General features: G+C 33.8%; 1 pseudogene; it reads left to right on the forward strand.

Annotated features, from left to right (window-relative positions):
- Window positions 1-395: 395 nt before the first annotated feature.
- On the forward strand, window positions 396-4,574 carry LOC131162657 (7-deoxyloganetin glucosyltransferase-like; annotated as a pseudogene).
- The last annotated feature ends 1,241 nt before the right edge of the window (window positions 4,575-5,815 follow it).

Below are 5,815 nucleotides of genomic sequence, written 5' to 3' on the forward strand. Positions count from 1 at the left end.
CGTCACTAATACCCTTATCTAAATTTTTTTTATATTTTTTTTAAAAAAATGCTATTAGTGATGGTTTCAAAACCGTCACTAATACCCTATTATTAGTGATGGGTCTCCCAATCCGTCACTAATACCTTTATCTAAATTTTTTTTAATATTTTTTAAATAAAAATACTATTAGTAACGGTTTTAAAACCGTCACTTATACGACGGTTTTGAAACAGTCACTAAAAGTATTTTAGTTTAAAAAATATAAAAAAAATTTAGATAAAGATATTGGTGACAGATTAGGAGACCCGTCACTACTAATAGGGTATTAGTGACGGTTTCGAAATCGACATTGATGCTTAAAATCTAAAATCTCTTCCTAAGGGTATTGGCATCACAGCCAGCTAGTTTGACACATGGAGTGGGAGAGAATGAGTTCGGCGGCCTTGAAGCCCTCGAAACATAAGCCTCATGCGGTTTGCATCCCATACCCAGCCCAAGGCCACATCAACCCCACGCTACAACTAGCCAAGCTCCTCTACCACTCAGGCTTTCATGTCACCTTCGTTAACACAGAGTTCAACCACGCGCACCTCCTCAAATCTCGTGCTCCTCACCCGCCCAGCGCCGTCTCCTCCTTCTGCTTCAGGACCATTCCCGACGGCCTCCCGCCGACCGACGCCGACAGCACCCAAGACATCGCTTCCCTCTCCGACTCCACCAGCAAGAACTGCCTGGATCCTTTCAGAGCCCTTCTATCGGAGCTCAATGGTTCCTCGTCTGCCGATGTCCTTCCGGTGACTTGCATTGTTTCGGATGGAGCCATGAGCTTCACCCTGACGGCGGCCGAGGAACTGGGCATCCCTGAAGTCCTGTTCTGGACAACCAGTGCTTGTGGATTCATGGGCTTCGCCCACTACTCCCTTCTTCGAGAAAAGGGCTTCCTACCCTTCAAAGGGACGTAGGCCTGATGGAATCAGTTTTCATTCATTAATGACCAAAGTAATGGCATACCACCCGCTGCTTTCACTTTGGGGAAGTTCTGCCAATTATGTACTGTCGGTTGTTATGCCTTAAATAATGGAAGCTGATTGTAAAAGAATATATATGGAAATATAGGAAAAGACGCACCCAAGCTGTGGTTCAGGTGGTAGTGCGGGTTGTGAAAGTGTCTCTCACGAGATTAGATGTTCAAATCCTTTCGGGTTCGTTTTCGTTCCTGGATTCCTGAAATTTACCTCCCTTTGGAGTTGTGGAGTCGACTTCAAGGGGCGCGGGATTAATCACGTGGACCGTAAAACGGACACATAAAAATCCGATGCATAATCCAAATATATATATATATATATATATCAGAAAAGAAGCTCCTGATTTTCATTGCACTCAATAAAATTGCATCAACACTTATATATAGGTATGTCATCTCCGTCTTCTATACACTCCATTATTCTATACACTTCCACACACTTTACCGCCCGTACAATTCTACACATACTCCACACACTTTAATTTTCACATAATTTTACACACTTCTACGCACTTCATCTTCCACATAATTCTATACACTTCCACACACTTCATTTTTCACACAATTCTATACACTTCTTTTTTTTTTTTTAATTTACATTAATAAAATTACAAATTACTTTTTAACATGTACTGTCCGGCTCGGGAGCACCCCCTCAATGCGAAATTATAGAGAGGATCCTTTCCCACAACTTACTAAAATTTAAAATATAGACAAATATATACATGAAAAAAAAAGACACCCCCGCTGTATCATTTTCACCCCTCAACCAGTAAATTATTGAGGAACCTACCCTGTTTCGACACATATTATTTTAATGTGCCACGTTAAACACAAGTGATAATTATGATGTTGAAAAACTATATAAAAAATAACAAGTACACAAAATGTATAGGAGGCACCCCAAGGAATACCAATCATAGAAGAGATAAGAGAAGTTAAAAAATTAAATTAATCTGTAAAATAGAAAAATTAGTCTTTTCAGCCCGTTTAGATTCATAACTTGTTAGATTTTTTATTTGATGGTTTGGTCTCTGATGAATCCACTCAATAAATGCGATTAACCAAAAAAATTGATATATTAAAATTATTATATATTATTGCAATTACATATTATATAATATCTAAACAATTACATATTATATAATATTTAATCATTTAAATCAAAATACCATGCTTACATAATTTATTATTTGGATCAGGTTGCCTTTATGTTATTTTTTTCAAAAATTAGAAATTGAATTATAGATTTAGTTTATTTAATTCATGTGTCTGGATGTAGTAATGTTGGATGCTAAAGTTTACAAATTTGTGTGATTTCTTATTGATAATGAATTTTTTTGAATATTAAAACTTACACATTTGCTATAAATAGAAAAAAAATATCAATTAGCAATGATTTGAAAATTTTAAATCAGATCCAATGATTCAAATCCATTATGTAAAATACATATCTAAAAACTAATTAATTGATTTGATTAGTTATTTCAAATAGTTCAGCTTCAATTTGCTTTTCTGAATAAATTGAAACTTTAGTTTGGCTAGTAGCTAGTTTGAGTATTGTTCAATCAACCTAACTGCCAACATTTGGTATCTTTTATTTCATGTATATATTAAATGATCATTTTATCATTTAATTTCTATTTGGAAAATGGAAGTAAAATTTTTTTTTAAAAAAAAGAAGAAGGAAGGAATGACAAATCTATCATTTCATTATGAAAATAAGGAGTACAATTTGATGGCTAAAAATAAAACAAACACCCGATCATTGAACTCGGTGAGGAATTGCACAATTGCACACAAAACACTCGATTGAATTTCAACAATAATCTGAAATAAAATATAGAGAACTCTCAAATACAATTCTCTCTTCTCACTGGTGACTATCCCTCTCTACAACACATAACACATTACACACACGCAACTCTCATATATATATATATAGCAAAGGATGGGATGGTAGGTAGATATTAATTCAACTATGTGGGTTGGTTGGTCGAGGAAGTTACCGCAGCTCAATAATTTCAACATAATTAGTTGTAGTTGGCAGAGATAACTGCATCCAAATTTGATTCTCCTGCCTTTGTCAAGTTTATATTTTCAACACAATTGCAATTTAACACATGGGAAAAATAAATAAATATAGAGCTAGCAAGCATGCCTTGCAGTGCAAATAGCAATTTCTTTTAGAAAAATCTAAATGCATACCTTCCTTTATTAGTTTATTTATATTCATCTAGTCTCCTTTGGATGATATTTATTATAAAGATTCTTGGCTATGATTCAAGTTTTTGGGCTTTAATCTAATACCATGTATACTACAAAAAGTTTTTAGACCACCACATATTTGGTTCATAAAATGAATTTAAAAAATATATGATTATGCAATAAAAATTTGGTACAATCAGTTGCTTTGTAATGAAAAAAAAATTATACATACATACATACATATATATATATATATATATATATCATTTATTTATTTAATTTGGGAGCTAATATATCTTGTACAACTTCTATTCAAAAATATAAAAAATTAGGTGACAGCTCAAAAATATATTATTATATATCATTAACACTTTCGTTATTCATGTTTTTAACTAGTTTTATTATTTTGGCAATATGCAGATATAAGTTATTTAACATATGGATATTTAGACACTATAATAGACTGGATACCTGGCATGAAAGGTGTACGTCTGAGTGATATCCCCAGCTTCATTATAACAACAAATCCAGATGACGTTATGGTGAATTTCATAATGACTGAAATTGAAAGAGCTCAAAAAGCTTCTGCAATCATTCTAAACACATTCGATGCCTTGGAGCACAATGTTTTAAATGCTCTTTCGTCCATGTTTCCTCCAGTTTGTGTCATTGGGCCTCTCCAATTGCAACTTACTCAAATTTCTGATAATAAACTGAACTTCATAGGATTAAATCTATGGAAAGAAGATCGAAGCTGCCTAGAGTGGCTCGACTCAAGAAAAGCCAATTCTGTCTTATACGTGAACTTTGGAAGTATCACAGTCATGATTAACAATCAGTTGATGGAGTTTGTGTGGGGACTTACAAATAGTAATCAAAGCTTTCTCTGGATTATCTGACCTGATCTCGTTGAGGGCGACCTTACTGTTATTCCACCAGAGTTCTTTGCTAAGACAAAAGAAAGGAGTTTCATAGCAAGTTGGTGCCCTCAAGAACAAGTCCTCCGCCACCCAACGTGGGGGGGTTCTTAATGCACTGTGGGTGGAACTCGGTTATAGAAAGTGTCTGTGGCGGAGTGCCCATGATCTGCTGGCCCTTATTTGCTTAACAACCAACAAATTGTAGATTCTGCTGCACAGAATGGGGCATAGGTATGGAAATTTGCAGTGGTGTTAAGAGGGATGAGGTTGAAAGACTTGTGAGGGAGTTAATGGAAGGGGAGAGGGGCAAAGAGATGAAGAAGAAAACTATGGAATGGAAGGAGAAAGCTGAAGAGGCAACAAGGAGATTAAGTGGGTCTTCCTTCTTGAATTTACAGAGAATAGTTAAAAGTGTACTCCTCCCTAGGGATTCTTCTTAATTTAAATGATCATTCTTGTATATCAATGAAAGTCTATATCTTTCATTTTTATTTTGTTGCTTATGAATAAAATTCTTCTTTAATTCCCTTCTTGATTGTTTAATAAAATAAAAATAAAAATGCCACATGAAATGTAGAAAAATAATATTTCTAATAAAAAATATGTAATTGCGTAAAATAGAGAAAAAAAAGAGCATAAGAAAATACATAAGCCACGTCAACATGTTGTGATTTAAGTATTTCGAAGCAAGAATATTTTTGTCTTTTGTTTTACATTGCTGGAGTCCTCAAATTTTCTATTTGAAACCTTAAGAAATTTAATAAAATTTTAGTTATATTTAATTCAATATTACACAATTTAAATTTTGTGGATTCATTTTAATGCTCATCATGGATTAATGTGTTTCTATGCTCTACTTTAACAATGTTTGAGTTGCTAGCTTTCAAGACTTTATTCCTTTTCTCCTTTCTTTTCCTTTTTCTTTTTGGGATTTGCTTTAAGCTTTGTCTTTGTTATTGTTAAAAAACAATAATTTTCACTTTAGGGGTGGAACAACTACATTTTTTTTAAAGGTAAAGAATATTATTCAATTGAAATTAGCTTAAGAAAGAAGCTTAACGGAAACGAATTAAGTACAACCACAATTACAATCTAAAAAAAAAAAAAACAATCTAGTACACAAAGCTCTCGAGTATGCAAGGTTCGGGGAAGGGGCTTATCACAATTAAAAGCAAATGAGCCTTCCATTTCAGAGTAGAGAGGTTAGGACAAGGGTGACTCCATTGGAACAAGTTACTAATAATCCTATATATGAAGAATTAAGGGAGTGGTGGGAACTTTTTCTTGAAAGATAATGGAGTTTCTTTCTTTCCAATTTTCCCGTGCAAAATAAGTTGGAATGGCGTTTCTGATCTTGTGAGTAGTACCATTAGTCTATGTGAAATTCTAGAAAGTAGGATATCCAGAAAGGTCCTTAAAGTTGTATATTGTAAGTTTGAACAAAGCAATAGAGATGCTGAAATCTTTCTACTAAAGATACAATGGAGAAAGAAATGATCAACATTTTCCATTTCATTCTTACACAGGTAGCACATTTGAGCTAGAATCCAACCTTTCTTTTGTATGTTATCCATTGTGAGGATGTTCTTATTATAAAGAGGGAGATTTTGGATGGTGTGATTGAATTCCAAATTAATTTATGGTGAGCTTCACCTCTTTTCCCATATTTACTATTCACCAT

The sequence above is a fragment of the Malania oleifera genome, chromosome 8 (assembly GCF_029873635.1).
Source record: "Malania oleifera isolate guangnan ecotype guangnan chromosome 8, ASM2987363v1, whole genome shotgun sequence".
NCBI classification, from domain to species: Eukaryota; Viridiplantae; Streptophyta; class Magnoliopsida; order Santalales; family Ximeniaceae; genus Malania; species Malania oleifera.